The sequence below is a fragment of the Ascidiella aspersa genome, chromosome 3 (genome assembly GCF_963924565.1).
Source record: "Ascidiella aspersa chromosome 3, kaAscAspe10.2, whole genome shotgun sequence".
In the NCBI taxonomy this organism is placed as follows: domain Eukaryota; kingdom Metazoa; phylum Chordata; class Ascidiacea; order Phlebobranchia; family Ascidiidae; genus Ascidiella; species Ascidiella aspersa.
In genome coordinates, this window is record NC_139449.1 from 7,429,703 (window position 1) to 7,450,500 (window position 20,798).

The window sequence follows — 20,798 nt, forward strand, 5'->3', positions numbered from 1 at the left end:
GGATTAAAAATAAAATTAAAAACCACTGGTCTAAATAGAATCAAAGTATTCTTTCGAATAACAAAATCTGCCTGAATCCGAATGGTGAAAACAAACGAAAAGTTTTGTACTTAGTTTAATCTTTATCATTGATGTGCAACCAGAATCGTTTGTTTTCACCATACGGATTCAGGCAGATTTTGTTATTCGAAAGAATACTTTGGATTCTATTTGAATAAGATACTGATGATGCTTTATAGCGAAATATATTTATCTTTCTGTAACATACAAACAAACTGATTTTCGGTTTACTAAGTTTTGTACTTAGTTTAATCTTTATCTGGTCTAAGTAGTTAAGAACCACTGGTATAAATAAACTTGCTTTTACAATGTAAAATGTTTCTAAATGTATATACCTCTAACGAAAACGCTTTTTTTTAGTCATTACTTCACGGCAAATAAATATTTATAGGTATCTTGTTTTTTCCAGGCGAACTTTTTGATATTTTTATGTGACATCTTTTTCGAACGTTAATAAATCTGGATATGTCTATATAAAATATTCACAAACGACAATTGCTAAAAAAGGTTTTGTGCAAAGCTGGATTTTTCCTAGGACATTTTACGTTTTTTTAGGTAGAGTTTGTTGTGTAGGCCACCTCGGATAATCAGCCTGCATGAAGACTTCATTTGTCTCACGTAAATAATGGTTCGTCAGGATGAATTACGACCCAATCCATTTAAAACGAAAAATCCACTGTCCTACCTGACGTTCTGGTAAGCGCTATTCGACGTAGTTTTCAAGCTTTGTACAGCAATTCCTATAAAATCCAATTCGTCGGCTATCAAAGCAAAGCGTTACCTGATTTCTGTGCTTAGAATCAATTAGGCAGTGATAGCAATCCAGGGTGGCTATTTGATGACACATTATCAATTAAGAAAAACAATAGCTGAAAGAGTTTTCGAGAAAAGCTCGTTATTCTATATTCTATAATATTAAACTTTTGTTTCATTCTTATATTTATATCGTTAGTGGTAATTATTTTGATTTTGTAGTCATCTCTATAATATTTTTCCTGCTACAAATCCTTTTCTGCCTTTGTTCTTTGTTTTGTAGATGCAAAATAAATTGTTTTACAGCCCATGCACATTCGAGGTCGTGGAATATATGTGCATGGCAATTTCAACGCGATGAATGGTCTAATTTTTTAAAATTTAGGTGCGGATAAACATTAAAACTATGCTTTTCAGGTGGATGAACGATTTGTTTAACCTTGGAAACAAGAAAGATCTAGACAGTAAAGATTTGTACAAACTTTTGGAGAGCGACACTTCAACAGCGGTTTGCCACCGTTTGGAAAGGTTAAACTATATGTTACGAAATCCAAATGAAAGGCTCGGCTTGGCTGCCACACTTTTTGTTTTCCGGCAATAATGAATAAATCTATGAATGAAATTTCGCCTATGTTAGCCAGTTAGTAAGTTACATGAATTTCGGTAAAATGTGTTGCGATCGAATTTCAATAGTATCAATTGTGTTCGGGAGAGAGGCCTTCTTAGGAAAGTTTTTAAGCTTAAAGGCAGATTAGTAATGTACGGACAATTTTTCTCTTTGTAATTCTTATACTTACAATTCTTATACTCCACTGAAAATAATTCATTTCAACCACAACCCATCTTCAAAAATAGCATTATTATCCAAAAATTGAATGTCGTCATTCCGACTATATATAGTTATTAATTTTGTTAGTTTTATATGTAACAATAATACGTTTTCTGCTCTTGGGAGAAGCCATTCGCCAATATTATAGTAACAATTATTACTGTTATTTAATTGTTATTGTTCTGTTCATTACGGCGTCATTCGCAAAAATTTTTTTTCTGATTTGCAAAGAATGATGTTAAATCTTTTTTGCAAATGACTCCGTAATGAACAGATAATAGTAATACTTCTCTAATATTAAGCGAAATTTCCCATAACCTACACTTTGTCGAAATGGAAGAAACTAGCAAAAGATCTACTTACTTTAAGACACTTTAATACCAAAATTTAACGGGATCAGTCCTTTTACGTCCACGGCTAATTCATTTTTTTACAATAGACAATGGAATGAAGAAGTACAGAGAGGGACGGATTCAGGCAACCAACCAAGTCTTATGAAAGCAGCGTTCAGAACCTACATGTATCAATGGCTCAGTTACGGAGTGTTAGCGTTGATAAAAGTATGTCGTACTGTATCTGGCGTTAACAAACATGCTGTATGTGTTTAAACTCGTGACAAATGGCTTCCTATAATTTATCAGGTTTACAAGGTTTCGTTTTGAGTGTTATATTCTGTACTAATTCTATGTTAAAAATCGGAGCAATAAGGCCTTGTTTCGACTTGTAAACTCTTCTGATATTTGATCTCACACGGATTAATTATTATTTACATGCGATCTTGTAGGAAACCATTGCAGTTTGTAACCCTTTTTGGGTGGCTGGTTTCATCAGTTACTTTGAGGGCGGCTCAACGTTGACCGAAGCCTACCTCTACGCGGCGGCCATCACACTCACAGCAGTGCTGTTCTTCTTCCTGCATCAGTGGTACTTCTTTAAATGCGAGTGCCTTGGCTGGCACCTCAGAGTCGCTACTTGCGCCCTTCTTTACAAAAAGGTAAGGCCAACGCGGAAAGTTGTACGATATTGAAAAACTTGCATGTCTGCCTCAAAAGCTAAATAATTTTATGCTTGGAGATATATTTATCCGTTTATATGTAATGTGCATTTTATATAATTATGATACCACGATTGATTAATTAATTGTCTGTATGTGCACAACGAGCGGGATTTCTGTTGTTTTAGACTCTTAAGTTAAGCGGAAAGTCGCTGGCTAGCACAACTACAGGTCAAATCCTGAATCTTGGAGCGACGGACGTCATAAGATTTGACCTGGTATGAGCGTTAGAAACTCTTCAAGGCCACGTTTTTGCTTTTTCAATTCATTTAAACGTCGGCTTATACGTAATTGTGTGATGTCATCCCTTAACATTTTTTCATGCGTTCCAGCAAATTGTTTACTCTTTTTTACTCTTGACTGGCCAGTGACCAACGACATGTGAGAGTTATTCCTGTACCTGTTTCCACATAGCGCAACGTTATACTACACGATCGGTAAATCGGAAAAGCAGGTTTTGTGATTTGGTTCTCTGGCATTTTGCAATGATCGAAAAATTGCCTACATATCAAGATAAAAAATCCGCTTGTCTTTTTTAGGCCGTTCGCCGCTGATTGTGGCACAAAGTGGTATGGGTCGACCACCAGCGCCCCACAATATCAATTAAACCTTGCAACGAAAAACCTTGTAACGACACGTTCGTTGCGGAAAACCGTAAAAAACGACAGGCCACAGAACTAAATATTTGCTAAATTATGTTTTTATGGCGAACGTTACAGCAAGATCCATCTGTATTTATCCTAGTCAACAGCACACGTGACACTTTTGACGAACAATATTTCGCAGTTTACAAATCGAACTCGAACCGGAACTTTATAAACCGGGTTTCGGCCAATTTCTACCCAACCATAAACAAACCTGAACAATTTTTGTAAGATTTTAAGGAGGTGAGCCGAAACTGAACCGAAAATATCGAAAAAAAGACCCTTAACAAAACCGAACTTTTGAAAAAGCTGGTCACTTCAGCATGACCTCACCACTTGTATTTTACAAAGTCAAGTTATGTCATGTTTGACATTTTATGATAATAATATTCAGTATTGATTAAATAAAACGTTGATTTTTTTATTTTGTCAAATATTTCAATAATGAGCTGCTTGCTTTCAAATACGTCAGGAAACTAACATTACATACCAGTTACAATTCAAGAATTCTTCTCCACATTTATTGACCCACATTTTTGGGTGCAACGCATTTCATATGATGTCGCAACAGGAACTATACAAACCGGTTTTGAAAATAAATTCAGTCGATCTGGAGCTCAACTGGAACTTTTGAATTGCTCCGGACCAAAACCGAAAAAAAAAACAGGATTGTGATAAAATCCTTGAGTTTAAACTAAACCTGGAAAATTCAACTGGTTTGACTCCCTGTTGTAAAACAGCAGTGTGTAAAGCGTGTTTGTTTATTTCAGTTGTTTGCCTTCCTTCACTATCTCTGGCTGGCACCCTTGCAAGCTATGGTGGTTACCTATCTGCTTTGGCGTGAAATTGGAGTCTCGTCATTCTTAGGACTGGCAATCATCGGCGTTGGACTGGCCAGTCAAGTCTTTGTCGGTCAACTGTTCGGAAAAATAAGGTAAAGTCGAACGTTTGTATTTGAAGGTAAATTTGGCTCATAAATGTCTTTTTGCAGTTAAAGAATTCTCAAAACGCTTGACGGTTTAGAGACGCCTTTTTATTTTTAAGCAGTATGTTGATACTTACAATATCATAACCATGAAAATGTTTAAAATTCCTCATATTTGTGACTAGCAAACTATTCTAAAGAAAGTAAAAAAAAATGTCATGACAAAAATTCATGACAACTTAAAACAAAACAAACCAAATTTATTTATACCAAAGCTTCAGCGGCGTTATAGCATTACTGCAGTGTGCAACTATTGTATCTTCGTAGGGCGAAGACGGCAGTTCAAACAGACAAGCGAATCCGAATGATGAACGAACTGCTTGTGGCCATGAGAATTGTGAAGCTCTACGCTTGGGAGAAGCCCTTCGCCTCTTTAATTAGTTCTATAAGAAGGTAAAATAAAAAAATAAAAAAATTGCATTTTAGTTCATGCTATTATGGCGTCCTACTTAAACTAACGAATTCTAAAAAGTGGTCAAGAAATATTTGGCCATTAATTGAATTTGAGCGGATTGTAGTGTTAAAGGTATAGATTTGTCAAAAAAGAGACCATTTAATTGACAAGTACATATTCAGCAACTTTTGTGTGAAAGAGTGACTGAATTGTTCGTTTTTTTCGAATTTTTCCACCTTCTTTCCCTTTAGGCAGGAAATTAAGCGATTTATTTTCTCATCTTACCTGAAGGCTTATAACTTTGCAATGACGTCGGTATCAACTCGAGTCTTGATTTTTGTCGTTTTTGTCCTTTACGTCAAACTTGGAGGCCAACTGTTTCCATCAAGGGCAAGAAGTAGTTGTAATTCTTTTTTAGGGTTTATGTCCTGCTTTGCTTAGTGTACATGCTTTTTTCAATTGGTGTTAAATTCAGAAGTATGCTTTTTGAATCCCGATGTCCTAAGTTTGGTTTAAACACAGTAGATTGGATTTGATGATAAGAGGTTTATGTGTTAAAGTTTCATTCACGAATTTCCATTTAAAAAACACACTAAATTGATTGACAGTCTGAATATAAGGTTACAAAATATTTAGATAACCTTGCAGTCATCGAATAAGAAACAAGTGTCAACTTTAAGTGAGTTAGGTGTATGTTTAAACTTGTTTGTTTTTAGGTTTTTTCTGCACTCGCATTGTTTAATACTTTACGCATTCCGCTTGGAGTATTTCTTCCGCAAAGTGTGGAAAAACTGGCTGAGTCGAGGATTAGCTTCAAGAGAATTCAGGTTTAAACTGCTAAATGTGGAATAAATTTTTTTTAAGTAGCTCATAGTGGCGTCTCATCTATATAAGACTTTCATTTACCATACCTCTTTTTGTATCCGCGTTGCTATCCCATTAATGTAGATGTAAAACCTAAAAGCAGACCAAAATAATGTTGACAGGTTTAGGCTAATTTTTTTTCCTCGTATACTAGGTCCCTTAAAAACAATTTTTTTTTTTTTTAAAGAAAGTAGTTTGCTTAATTTTATTCTCGTAGTCATAGTCTCAGACCAACTTATGTAATAAGTTATGATTTTCGTTATTGTGGATCAAGTGTTAATTTTGTAGTTACCTAACCTTACGTAACCTTCCATTAGGATTTTTTATTGCTGGATGAGATGAAAACATCCAAGTGCGATAATTTAAACGGACAACCATCGGAAGTAGGGCATTCTGTTACGTTGGACAACTTCACAGCATCCTACGACAACGTTAACTTGAGTTTCGTTGAAGATCAGGTAAGTGGGACGGCTTAAAATTGCAAATGTTTAAGCTTTACAAATTTTGTTTTAAGAGCCTGGTTAATTAAAAATACTTGATTAATATTAATGTCTCACAGATTATTTGTATAAGAAGATTATCAGAAAATCATACAGTTCACACGTACGGCAAACAATAAACAGAATATAGAAAAAATAGTTTGATATACAATCAAATGATATTGAAACCATCGCAATTCGTTGGATTTAAAACACAATAATAACTTAGCATTGATTCAAGACCACCGAATTCAGTTACTGGTGTCACGGTTTCCTCATTACCTAGTATGTTTCGAATTTCGACACTTTCAACTAACTATTAAAGCAATTATCACAAGAACATTATTTACAATTATTTCGATGCAGGACTGCATAGTCAAGAAAAACAATGTTCTCGACAACGTTGTCCTGGAGTTTCAGCAAGGCCAGTTAATCGCTGTCATCGGCTCAGTCGGTTCTGGAAAGGTAAAATTACCAACTAAAGTGATTTACGTCGAACAGTTCGCGGAACTAACATATAGATAAATTGATTCAATCTGTATTTCTAAATAATTACAAAACAAAATATGGTTTCGAGTCTATTTTAAATATACTATGCCTGGTAGCAATAACATATTTATGGTTTCAAGTTGTTGTGTTTCTAACCTTTGTTTGCCTTGCAAGAATAGTAAACAGAGTCCAAGTAAGTAACTGGTTTAATTCGAATGGATATCACACAAGAAGGGCACGAGCATTTATAGGCGAGTAGTCGCGTAATTTACATTGCGATACAATTAACGTACAACACAAGCAATGATTACAAAACACGTGACTAGAGCACGCGGCTCAGGGGCCGCGGGCAACCTCTCGCAGGAGAACCACGTGAACATTCCATGACACCTCCCCTTTGAAAGAAACGCCTCGTTAACAACAATATAGCTGTCGAGGCTTACGTGGGCGTTTCGAGCGTCGTGGATTGTGAGGTCCGTACTCATCTTGATTGGCTGTGGCCAAATTGGGATTTGGCAGAACCAAGGTTGGCCGCGTAGAATTCGTTGAGGGTCGAGGAGTCGGAAAGTTATTTTCTCCTGGATCAGCGTCCTCGTCGCTGGTGTAGCGAAATTGAAGTTGGTCGATATGGCGCCTCCATATCGGACCACGGGGAATCACCTTGACATTTACACTTCGACTGCCATGTCGTTTGGTTATAATAGCTGGGACCCAACGTCCATCTTTGTCTCGCTTTGGACCAAAGTATAACGCATAACAGGGATCGCCAACTTTAAACGAGTGTCGTAGTTTGTGAATGATTTCCCTTCGAGGATAGTCTTTCGATGCACATTTCATCTGCTCGCGTTGCTTTACGTGAGCTGGCGTGGGAAACAAGGTGTCGATCCGAGCACGAATTTGACGTCCGTTTAACAACTCACTCGGAGAGAAACCGTTGCTGTCAGGTGTACGTCGGTACTGGATTAAGAACTCCAATAGCGCTTCGTGGGGAGACTTCGATGACTTACGGAGAGCTTTCTTGAAAGTCTGCACAAGCCTCTCGGCAGCACCGTTTGTAGCAGGGTGATAAGGAGCACCTGTTAAATGTATAATTCCCCTTTGTTTGCAGAATTCTTGAAATTCTGCCGAAAGAAATGCTTGAGCATTATCCGAGACAATAGTGTGCGGGTACCCGAAATGCGCAAAATCCTGTTCTAGAAATTCCATAGTAGTTTTGGTTGACATGGATTGCGTTCGGTGAATGCACGGATACTTAGAGTATGCGTCGATTACCACCAGCCAATTGTAGCCCATAAAATTCACTGCATGATCAATGTGAATTCTGCTCCACGGCTTCTCTGGCATCATCCACGGATGAATGACTGCTTTGGTTGGTGCGTTCTGATGCTGTGCACAAGTAGTACAACGCTGACACAATGACAATATATCTGCATCAATATTTGGCCAGTATACGGCGGTTCGTGCCAGTTGCTTCATGCGCTGAACACCGAAATGTCCCTGGTGCAATAGCTGCAAGACTTGGGGTCGAAGTCTGAGCGGAATTACAATTCGCGATCCATAGAGCAAACATCCATGGCAAGTACTTAACGAATCGGATATTTTCCGAAACTTCTCCGCGTCATCATCAGCACTTTGATTGCATTTAGGTGGCCAGCCTTCCCTTGTAAATCGCACAACACGCGATAAGACAGAATCCACTTTGGTTTCCTTCTGGAGGGTGGCGCTATCGGCGGGCTTCACTTGTAAGCTTAATGTAGTGATGGAGCAAACGGTGTCCACGTCATCTACACTCTCCTCTCCGTCGAACTCCTCATCTTTACCTCCAGGTAAACGACTAAGGGCGTCAGCATTGCCGTGTTCTGACGTCTTTCTATACTCAATGTCATAGTTAAATTGACTGAGAAAAAGTGCCCATCTTGCGAGTCGATTTGCCGCAAGTGCCGGAGTAGGCTTGCTTGGCCCGAATAGTGCCAGTAACGGTTTGTGGTCGGTGACAAGAATAAATTTCCTCCCGAACAAGTACTGGTAAAACTTTTTCAGCGCGAAAATAATAGAAAGAGCTTCCTTTTGTATTTGACTATAGTTGCGCTGACTGGTTGAAAGCGTCTTTGAAGCATTAGATATCGGCCTTTCAGTACCGTCAGGATAACGGTGAAATAAAACAGCGCCAATTCCAACACTTGAAGCATCACATGCAATTCCGATCGGAAGCGATGAATTGAAGTGAGTTAAAACATTATCTTCCGAAAGCCATGCTTTTAACTGATCGAAAGATTTTTGTTGAACCGCTCCCCATTTCCACGAAATGTTAGACCGGGTAAGTTGATATAAAGGTTCTGCCGCTTCGGCAAAGTTGGTCGGCAGAAACTTTCCATAAAATTGAACGGACCCCAAGAATGAACGTAGAGTTGTTGCATCCTTCGGAGGTGACATATTCAATACAGCATCAAGCTTGGAACCTTTTGCAATTCCACTTTTAAACAGGGTATGCCCCAAGTATTCCACTTTGGGTTGCGCGAACACACATTTCTCCAATCGGCAGCGAAGTCCTTTGTCATGCAACCGTTGGAAAACTTGACGAAGATTACGAAGATGTTCCTCTGCACACGAACCACTGACTAAAAGATCATCCAAGTAGACAGCAACTCCTGGAAGGTCTTTTGTAAGGTCATCCATTATTTCCTGAAAATACCCTGGAGCGGAGTGTATACCGAAAGGTAAAACATTTTGCAGAAGAACTCCACGATGTGTGCTAAGAGCCAACCTTTTTCGGCTTTCTGGTCCGAGACGTATCTGATTGTAGGCATCAGCCAAGTCGATTTTCGTGAAGCCATATCCACCTTGCAACTTGCGTAACAAATCTTCTGGAAGCGGCAAAGGGTGGCGGTGCGTGGCCAGTTGCGGGTTTACCGTCACGGAATAGTCACCACACACGCGCAATCGACCTTTGGATTTCCCTGGAAGCGGAGTTTTGCGTATGGGTACCACAGGCGTACCCCAGTCGTTGAACTTCGCTGGAGTCCAGATTCCTTTAGTGATGCCAACATCATATGCTTGTCCCACGTCTTGCTGAAGAGCAAACGGAACTGAGCGAGCTTTACAAAACACCGGCTTCGTCGCGGATTTGAATTGTACCTCTAATTCAAAGTCCTTTAGGCAACCTAACTCTTCTTTGAACAGGTCCGGAAATTGACTACAAAGTTTCCGGCAATCCGTTTGTAACTGAATATCAGGTTGAGTATCGATAGATAAAGCACGTACGGGAACAACATCGGTAAATATCAATTTGTCCACTGATATTTTTAGAGACTGAATAGCATTTCTCCCAAGTAAATCAAGGTTCGGTATCTTAGATACGTGGAACTCTAGCGTACACTTGGTTTCGTCATATGCTGCTTCTGCCTGAAAAATACCGATTAGTGGCATTGAATGTTCTGTCGCCGAATTGAAACGGTAAGTAGGCGTCTCCAGCGTCGGATTGCCAATTCGCCTCCATGTATCAACAGATAAGAAGTTTCCAGTAGTAGCAGTATCAAGCTCCAAGCAACAAATCTTGTCTAAAACGTAAATATTGACGTCCAGCTTCGGAGTTGACCTCCCAATGCTTGAAATAGGCTTCACCGTATGAACCATGCTTAAAGGTTTTGTTGACGCCAGTTTCTTTCGACAAGCTACTTCCAAATGACCGATACGTCTGCAAAACTTGCAAGTTGAACTTCGGTGACGACATGTGGAAGCAAAATGTCCAGACTTGCCACAGCGATAGCAACACATGTTCGTCTTGGCTTTACTGTCCCTCGAAGCATAACTTGCGGCGTCCTTTGAAACTTTAGTATACGGAGACGGACTTGGCTTCGCTGCTTCGCGTACCTTTTGAACAGAGCCTCGGTTTCCATATACAGTTTCCTTCGCAACTTTAGCAGCATCCTCCGTTTGAATGGAAACTTCGATGGCTCGCGCAAAACTGAGCTCATCAGCCTTAATTTTGAAAAGTGCCTTGAGAACAGCCTCATTGCCGATCGAGCAAATCAAGCGCGTGCGAAGTGCCTCGTCCAACGGGTCTCTGATTGCCGAAAAGTCGCAAGTGGCTGCCTCAAGACGAATGCGTGCAGCCAATTCTTGAACAGTCTCACCAGGCTTCCGTTGCATATTACTCCAAAACTTGAACCGTTCCCGAATGACGAATCGCTTTGGGTCAAACTGGTTCTTCATAAAACCCTCAATGTCGCCAATAGATAGATCATTAACACTTTTGGACGGGCTGCCCTGAAGTGCCAAGTTTGATAACAGCTTGTAAGTTGTAGGAGTTTGGTTTGTTAAGAAAACCTGAGCCTTTCGTTCGCTTGGGACCGCGTGTGCTTTGATAAACGTGCTGAACCTCGACCAATAATCATTCCATAACTCAGACGTAGAATCAAATGGATTGAAACTTGGTACTGCTGCGGATGACGTAGCTGCTTGCGGTAACCCAGCCTTTTCCACCAGAGCCATCATTACATGCATTTGTTCTTCGTGGCGTTTGGATTGTTCATCCTGACGTTGTGCTTGTTGCTGTAACTGTGCTTGCATGAGCTTCAGTATTTCTTCCATTGCGCAAACAAAAGTAGTTGGAAAAGTCAAACTGCGTAGATACCTCGTTCAGAAGACCTTGAATCCAATATCCTCGTCGCCAAAACTCTGTTGTGTTTCTAACCTTTGTTTGCCTTGCAAGAATAGTAAACAGAGTCCAAGTAAGTAACTGGTTTAATTCGAATGGATATCACACAAGAAGGGCACGAGCATTTATAGGCGAGTAGTCGCGTAATTTACATTGCGATACAATTAACGTACAACACAAGCAATGATTACAAAACACGTGACTAGAGCACGCGGCTCAGGGGCCGCGGGCAACCTCTCGCAGGAGAACCACGTGAACATTCCATGACACAAGTCGTCCCTCCTGAGTGCCATTATGGGGGAACTCCCAGCCAAATCGGGTCGGATCGAGAGTCAGGGTCGGATTGTGTACGCGGGGCAGGTCCCCTGGGTCTTCTCGGGGTCGGTGAGAGAGAACATCCTCTTCGGGGAAGAATTTGACGCGGAGAGATTCGATCTGGTTGTTAATGCCTGTGCACTTACCAAGGTTTGCATAAACAACCAAAGTTTCAAGTTAACTTTAATAAGTATTTTATAGACACGGATGGAATATTTGCTGCTGTTTGCCTATATTTTTATTGATGTGATAATAGGCAAAATTTTTATTTGGTTATGTGTTTAAAGACCTATTTTATTTCGTAATAGCTGGAAACGTCGAAATAGACGAAAAATTGTGAAATAAATCAAATATGTTTTATTCACTATTTTCCTTTACTTTATATTTATGCTTTTATGAAACACAATTTCAAATCGAGTTATTTTTGTTTTTTGCTCCATGTTATATTTAAATATGTTAAGGATCTCAAATCTTTAACGAATGGAGATCAAACTTTGGTGGGTGAGAGGGGGGTTATCCTAAGTGGTGGGCAAAAGGCCCGGGTGAGCCTGGCCCGGGCGACCTACAGGCGGGGCAGCGACATCGTGCTGATGGACGACCCCCTTAGCGCGGTGGACGCTGCAGTGGCCAACCAGCTCTTCACCGACTGCATTTGCGGACTGATGAAAGACAAGGTATGACGTCACGTGACCTTGACTGTAAGACTCACTTAATTCAACGTGATAGGTTCGGTGACTGAGTCTCGGACAAATTTTTGTTGCGATTTTGACACTCGATGATTGGCTGTGGTTCCTAGCTGGGATTGTCGAATCGACAGCGATATAAGCCTAATATCGGACGCGTACCGATACTACCACTTTGGATCGGGTAATGGCTTAGATTCTATACTATCGGACATCCCGAGTTGCGACCCATTTTAAAACTCTATTCTCGGCTGTGGATTCTAGCTGGGAATGGGTGTCACAATTTGCGGAATCAGTTTTCTTTTTGACTGTGTTCCTAACGTTGCAAACCGATTGTTTCTACAGACCCGCATTCTTGTAACGCATCAATTGCAGTTCATTCAAGGAGCCGACAGAATTGTTGTTCTAAAACAGGTAAGTCGTACTATATTAGCGTCCGTTTTATACACTAAATATCTATTATCTAATCTAAAAAATCAAAATTGCTTTATTTTTTTTCTCATGCGCGTCGGAAGGGAAAGGTTGCCGGGTTTGGGAGCTTTGCTGAGCTGCAAGCAGACGGGACGGATTTTGTGTCTCTACTGAAGCGTGACAATGACGACCAGGCGAAATTCAATCCAGGCATATTATTGCGATTGTTAATTTATAACACATTGATTGGGTTAAACAAAACATTAACAATGGCTAGTTGCGATGTAGATTTAAGGTAAATCAGTAGCGTTAGACCGACTCAACATCACTGTTGGAAAAGTAATACTTATGAAGAATATTTAGGAAAAACTTATATGATTTATAGGGATATGGTCCAAATAAAGCGTATTGTATTTATAGGACAACAAGTGCTTGAATCTAGCAGTATGGATTCAGTTGATAACCGAAGCAAAGGTGATGAAAAGGTACCAGAGATAACATTATTATTTTTTCAATATGTTTCACCTTGTTGTTTGTATTTTCTGCAATCTGTTAAGTTGTTGGCGAACGTTAATACAATGAATAAACAATTAAATATATGGGATAATTTTTACTCAAGTTGTGATAAATAGAACATTTATTTTTTCTACAAAAGTATTTATTTTTCTGTGTGTAGCTATATCGGTTTATTTCGCTTTGTAGCCTGATTACGTTGCCGAAATTGCTCAGAAAGAGACCAAAGCTCAGGGAAGCATCGGATTGAAGTGCTACGTGGAATACTTGGCCAGCGATAAATTCGGATTTGCATTAATTTTGCTTTTTTTGTTCGCCAACCAAACTCTGTACGCGATTTGCGACTGGTGGATCTCCGTATGGTGAGCCTATGTTTTGTGAACGTGTGAACGAAATTGTTTGTAGTCAGTTGCAAATCTACCAGTCACTGAGGTTTTGCCAGGGGTTGAAGAACTGTTCCAAGGGGGTGCGGAGATAGTGAATCACACACAGAAAATATATTACTGTAATTTATTTCTTTGCTCATTTAAATGTAAAAACTAACTGACATTTTTATTCTGTGTTATCCGTGACTTGTATAAAAATAAAATTACTATGGTTCACTTATATATAGTAAATTGTAACTTTGATTCAAACTGACCTAAATTAAATAGTACTTGCACTGCGATTTTAAACCTGATCAACTGTTGTTTTCGTCAACTTACAGGACAGAACATTTTTTGTCCTTTCACTCAAAGGTCTTGAAATCTTTGTCAAGCAACATTACTCTGAATATCACGACACAGCCGGAAATCCAATTTAACGACGATTACTACATTCTTATATTTCTTTGTAAGTGTTACGCCAATTTTGAATTAGACATTTCTGTTCTAGGTAGTCTTGGTCCAGTAAATTAATTAGCTTATCTTATCAAAATATTTTAGGTAAACCCTAAAGATTTAGCCAAATATTATATACTATATAGAAGAAATACTCGGCATGGCGAAGATTAAATTGACTATTTAAAAGTTTAATTCTAACCCGGCGTTGACCAATTTAGGCTAAATGAGTTATTTACCAGATTAATTCTAACGCGTAAAGGACCACTGGCGTTCTGCCGGCCATGTAAATAAATTACAACTCCAATAAGCGAGATATTTTGCGAATGAATTCTACATTTTTCCTGGTTAAACAGAATAAACATATTAATATAATGTGGCCTTTTATCACTTTTGAATACTTTATTGTCCGTGCAAATTTGCTATGCTGGTGGATAACCAATGATTAATGACAAATTAATGTGACAATTCACGTGTAACCAAAAAGTTGTTGGAATTGGTAACAACTTCGTCAGAAGGCTAAATAAAGGGAAAATAGTGATTGTTAGTTAAAAATAGTGATTGTTAGACTGCACATACATTATGTTCATGGAGATTTTTTTAAGTTTTACCACGGAAAAATTTATTGAGGCGAAAAGATTTACGCAGATTGAAACTTTAAAAACTTTTTCAGATCTTACCCTGGCATTTATCGCTGCCATGTTTATTTACGCTTTTTATCAAAACCGCCACTTGGTTATGTCGGGCAGGCGCATGCACGACAAGATGTTGTCCGCCATTTTGAAAGCACCAATTCGATTCTTTGACGTCAACCCAACCGGTAATTTTGCTGCAACCCTAGTTTATTTTGCTTTATATTGACGATTGAAGCTTTTCGTCGGTTAATATTACTTTAATTCAATCAAATTTGTATAAAAATCTAATCGGTAACTTGGTTGTGGGTTAAATCTGTTTATTTTTTGTCCGTTTTGTTACACCAGGTCGAATATTGAATCGTTTTTCGAAAGACACCGGGCAGGTTGACGAACTGCTGCCTTGGATGTACCTCGAATTTTCCTCTGTAAGCAATCTGTATTTCATAACGGTGCATTTGCCTAAATAAAAAAAAACACAATAACCTAACAAACATAAAAACAGCAAATTCCAGTGTTGTAAACAAGTCATTATGAAATGACTTACGTCAGAGTAAAATTAATTTGTCCTTAGGTACATGTCAAGTATTTTTGACGAAATAACTGGTCGTAGTCAAGTCAAAATAAATAGTCTCAGTCAAGTCATAATTATAGCAGGTCAACTATAAGTAAAGTCCTTGTCATAAACTGTAAAAATTGCTAAATTAGTCCGATTATGACCAGTAACTCAACTAACAAAATAACCCACAAAGCAACATATAGCAAGCATTTTGTTTTAAGTGAAAAACTGAAGATAAATAACCCAATTTTTAATTAAAAATGCTTAATGAAAACACTTAGTTTCAACTCCAGTCGTTTGTCCAAGAGACTTTTGTCAAGTCAAGTCATTGGAGAACAGTGACTTAAATGCGATTCAAGTCATTGAATTAGGTCATTACAACACTGGAATGCGGCGTAAAAATGCCCTTCCGATATTCTTAAACAACAGTTTTTTATTATACAAAAGGGTCCACCAACACACTCTTGTATAATTAAAATTTTATTTGAGATAAACCAAACAAGAGTAAGCTCTAACTTAATGTATTTAAATTATTTCATTTAAAGTAGGTTAATAGTCTGATGGCAGTTTTAAGTTACTTTGCGATCAGTTTAAGACTAAATAATAATCCAATTAAAATAGCTTTGTCAATGGCCGTTTTTGTTTAATTTTAAATAGGGTAATCAAGTGGCATTTTACAAAGACATATTGTATTTAATTCTCGACAAGCTTTAACATAACCTTGCCTCATCATGTCAAAGTGCAACAATATGTCTTCATATAGTGCTACCTTATTACCCGAAATAACAAACACGTTGTTTATTCTGCCTCGTTTCTTCATAGCTTGCTGTCACGGTGATTTCGGTCGTCATTCTTTGTGGCGTCATCAGCTACTTTGTATTGATCATCGTCATACCGCTCGTCATATACTTCGTTTGGTTACGTCGTTATTACGTCAAAACGTCACGTGACATCAAGCGTATTGAAGGAGCAAGTGAGATCATTTGTAGAATTTTTGTGAAAAAGTAACTTTTTATATTGGATGTCTGAATCAGAAATGTAAAACAACCTTTTGATAAAGTAACCATTGTCAAATGTGGCTTCTCAGTTAAGTGCGTTTCCTAATCTTTACACGATTTATCATTGGCATCGCGTAATTATCGTATTTTAGATGAGACGTTCTTGATAATCTCAAACCGTGTAGCAAACTAAATCTTAAACATGCATATTTCAAAATTGTGTCTAAAAAAATCTCTAAAAAATCCAAGAGGTGTTTTAAAATTAATATATGTTCAAAATAAACTAGAATTGTCAATAACTTTTGATTTAACAGACAGAAGCCCCGTGTTTTCTCATCTTACTTCAACGCTGCATGGAATGACAACTGTTCGTGCATTCCACATGCAAGGAGTGTTTGAACAACGGTTCCATGAATTTCAGGACTTGCACAGCAGTAAGAGCAAGTGTTTTTATACCTTTTTATAGTATTGATGTAAGCTAAATAGTTAAACTATAAACAGGCAATTTAATTAGCAATTGAAAACAATCTCTATGTGGGTTGTTTTAAAATACAAAACCCAGTAAGGTCCGTCCTAAATTTCTGCGTTAAAAATCGTTAAAAAGTTGTTGATTGAGTTTATCAATTTTTAACGAAGCGGCGTCAAATAAATACAGGTCAGTTTCGTTCCTTGTTTGTTAGTTTCGTTAATTCTTTACTGTAATCTGTGTCCTGTTTTATAAACTAACAAAGCACAGGAATAAATTTGGTATCTTGTCAGCAAGTAACTCTAACTAGGTTATGTTCTTTGAAACTGTGAGTTTAAATATTAAAAAAGTTGTTCGATTTTTGGTTAAACTCGTTTTAGTTTATCACGTTCATGCTAAACCACACAAATATGACAGCTGCTAATAACCTGAAGAAAATAGTAAAACGAATTATACTTGCTTTTTAAGGTGCGTGGTTTTTGTTTATGAGTGGAACAAAATGGTTTACCTTCCGTCTCGAACTGATCACCGCCATCTTCATCGGAGCGGTTTCCTTCCTCACTTTGCTCACATCTTCCTTACTGGACACCAACGCAGGAAGTGTGGGACTTATACTTATTTACTCTCTTCAACTCATGTCTGGTTTCCAGCGGTGCATTCGGGTTAGCACAGATGTCGAAAATCAGGTATGACAATTAAACCAGCTAGAGCATGCCAACACGTGGCTCGCGGCCCGCATGTGGCTCTTCACCCAATTTTATGCGGCTCTTACGTCATGTCGCACTTATGATATCTTGAAATGCTTCGATTTTGTTTTGTTAAGTTATGGATTATTGCCGGTTTGGAATAATAAGAAAACGCCACATATAAAAAGCAATTTACTTTACGTAAAAAAATTGTACAAATCGCTCAATTTTAGAAAACAAAATGCGTAAGGAAAATACATCTTATCAACCCGAATAAGTACACCAAAAGCAAAGCCAAGTCATTTGTCGGACAGACTCAAGTTAAGTCACGTCATTTGAGGACAGTGACTTAAGTGCACTTACATCAAGTGGTTAGCTTAAGTCATTAGAACACAGCCATCCACAATACCGTTTTTTTAGGAATTGAAACAAATAATATGGAAAACCTGTTTTGCTTTTAGATGACGTCAGTCGAAAGAATCCGACAATATTCTAAACTTCCACCAGAGGCGCCCCACGTTCTGCCTGGAACCGACCCTGGTTCAAATTGGCCTTCCAGGGGCAATTTAAGATTCCACGATGTTTCATTTGCCCATTACAAAGATGGACCCGATGTATTGAAACAAATTAGCTTTGAAGTAAAACCGTCTGAAAAGGTAAAAAAAGGTTTTCAGCATTGAAGTCATTTTTGCGAGGACATACGTTAACAAAACGTATTTAGTTTGTGGGCTGAAAATAATACTCAATACAGTCAAATCAATAAACCCATGCAGAATAATAGTTTATATATCGGTTATTATCGCAGTTATTGTAGTACAGTTTCTCTAAATTTATTTCAAGACTATTAGTATATTATTGTTTAAAGACCTTGAAACAGATACGTAAGAACTTAAGTTCACAATGTTACAAAATAGTTTTATATGTTATTGAAACTCATTTTCATTGGAATAATAGTATGCTCTTCTGATTTCTTAACTATAGCTTGGCATCGTCGGTAGGACAGGGGCGGGAAAAAGTTCTCTCATTGCGTCACTGTTCCGCTTGAGCGAGCACAGCGGAGGAAAAGTTTTTCTCGATGACGTCGACATTTCGACGATCGGTTTGACCAAACTTCGCTCCTCGATGTCGGTTATTCCCCAGGTAAAACTACAGTAAGAAGTAAAATAATACAGCTTAAGGGACAGTGATAATCAAATTGCCATTCTAATATTGAAAGGCTTAATAGAATCGAGTTAATTGCAACGAATAAGGTAAGAAATACAACAAAGTTTGTTTAGCTCTATGTAGCAACAACAAACAAACTAATTTGATATCGAGTTCTCAGAGACTTTATTAAAGTCTATACACATTTATAAAAGTGCGGAAATATCATACACATTTATAAAAGTGCGGAATATTCTGGTTTCCAGAGTTGTGACTATATAGTACTCTAATTAAGTACGATTTTACATAAAATAATAGAATTCGTTACTTAAAAAAAAGTTTAAAAAAGTTCATTTCTTGCGAAGGATCCTGTTCTTTTCGCGGGTAGCATTCGCAAGAACCTAGACCCGTTTTCAGCTTACACAGATGGAGAAATTTGGGATGCCCTCGATAAGGTAACTTTTACACATAATACCGTTTTTAGCTGCTGTGTTACCTAAGGAAAAACGTATGTTCGGATTCAGGAGATAATATAAATGTTGCTATTTCCAGGTGAGCAAATCGTTTGTATGTCACCTAATCAATAATTTTGTTGAAATAAGATTAAGCAAAAGGGATAATCTAATGACCGACGACATGGACTACCCTTTTTACAGGTTGAAATGAAGCAAGTGGCGGAGAGCTTTCCGTCCAAGCTTGAGACGACACTTTCCGAGGCCGGATCGAATTTGAGCGTTGGTCAGCGTCAGCTAATCTGTCTCGCCCGAGCTGTTCTGAGGAGGAACAAGGTGCTGGTGATTGACGAGGCCACCGCCAACGTTGACTTTAGGTATAATGGTATTATTATTAAAAATTAAAGCCGGGAAACATTTCTTTCAAGTTGTTTTCAGAGGAATTTTGAGCTGTTTTTCGAAATGTTTTCCGATCCACTTAGATGTACATCTCGGAAAATCCTCTACTTGGATAATGATTTGTACAAATGTTAAACAAGACAACATTGTAAGGCATCTGTTTTTCAATGATTGTTATAACTTTTTTGGCAGAAGAAGTAGCTTAGATGACGTATTACACAAAGAGATAATTATTCAATTAAAAAAATCTAAAATACTGGATATCAAACTACCTTTAGTCGCAATTGTGCGGCATTATTACTTGTGCCTAAATTAGTGAGAAATTATAAAAGGAGATCAAATTATTGACTTATGCTTAGAACCAGTTGTTTGTAATTTCGTCTGCATGAGTTTCATTTACACTAAAACTTGGATTATAATACCTGTTATAAAATGAAAAGCCCATATTAAAGTATTTTTCCGCACATTTCCATAAAAGAATTCTCTACTTTATATCTTTTAGAACCGATGCACTCATCCAGAAAACCATCCGTGAAACTTTCAAGCACTGCACCGTGATGACAATCGCTCATCGGATCGAAACCATTATTGATTGCGACAGAGTTATGGTGAGCGTTGAGCATATGGCATCAAGTACTTGAACCACACGTAGTGTACAAAATAAACAGATTGCCGAACGGATAACTTTGTAGGTTGACAAAATTTAACATTATGTATTGTCTCTAGTAAATATTAGGCATACACTTTGGTTAGAAACATTATTATTTAAAACGACTTTTTGTCTAGGTGTTATGCGATGGACGAATAGCCGAATTAGATTCACCACACAATCTGCTCAGCAACAAAAATGGGACTTTTAAGTCAATGTTAAACTCTGTTGGAGCTGCAGCCAGCAACTAAATAAGGAGAAAATTAAAAAAAACTTCGCTTGGTATTATCAGTACTTAATGGGTACATAAGGATTTATTTAAGCTAGCTGGTCTAAACTCTAAATGAACAATTTTGATTTTACATTTTCTGGAAATATTCGAAAAAATTAAAGGCACTGCGACTTGTAGTTGTGCATAAATTTGCAGTCTCAAGCCAACAGCAGTTTGATCACAATTGATCACTAAAGTTACAAAATAATCGACGCTTTACGGCAGATCAACGCCTAACATTAACTATATGCGTGTCTTGCGACATACAAGCCAACTTACTGTTGTCTCAGGTAATACCAGCAGTGAACAATGAAAATGCTAGGCAAAAAAACAGAATAAGGCAAACGGCGAAGGTGGTGCGAAATGAAATTAGTCATGGAAAAAGCGGCCATAATTAAGCTTATGACAATCGGAGTTACCTTTTGACCTACAGTATAACCGTAATGTTTAGCGAGATATTTGCAAAATTAAGATTTAACTTGATAGGATGTTGTCCGTTCAAGTTATAGTCAGATTATTCCAAATGTTTTTTCATAATTTTTTTTGTTTTGCACGTAAAAATTGCGTGCTGAAATTTGGGTTGTTGTTACATTTC

The 20,798-nt window shown here is 37.9% G+C and overlaps 1 pseudogene across 1 annotated transcript; it reads left to right on the forward strand.

Annotated features, from left to right (window-relative positions):
* The first annotated feature begins 620 nt into the window (after positions 1 to 620).
* LOC146159002 (ATP-binding cassette sub-family C member 4-like) lies at positions 621 to 20,231 on the forward strand (annotated as a pseudogene). The gene is made up of 29 exons (XR_014494668.1): positions 621 to 756; positions 1,231 to 1,341; positions 2,082 to 2,202; positions 2,427 to 2,636; positions 2,825 to 2,914; positions 4,111 to 4,274; positions 4,593 to 4,718; positions 4,971 to 5,109; positions 5,436 to 5,546; positions 5,901 to 6,014; positions 6,444 to 6,527; positions 11,482 to 11,673; positions 11,985 to 12,197; positions 12,552 to 12,620; positions 12,722 to 12,843; positions 12,931 to 13,102; positions 13,320 to 13,492; positions 13,837 to 13,961; positions 14,622 to 14,768; positions 14,929 to 15,008; positions 15,962 to 16,112; positions 16,452 to 16,571; positions 17,072 to 17,289; positions 17,751 to 17,945; positions 18,271 to 18,429; positions 18,798 to 18,887; positions 19,089 to 19,261; positions 19,786 to 19,891; positions 20,070 to 20,231. The product of XR_014494668.1 is annotated as an ATP-binding cassette sub-family C member 4-like (transcript).
* Positions 20,232 to 20,798: the final 567 nt, after the last annotated feature.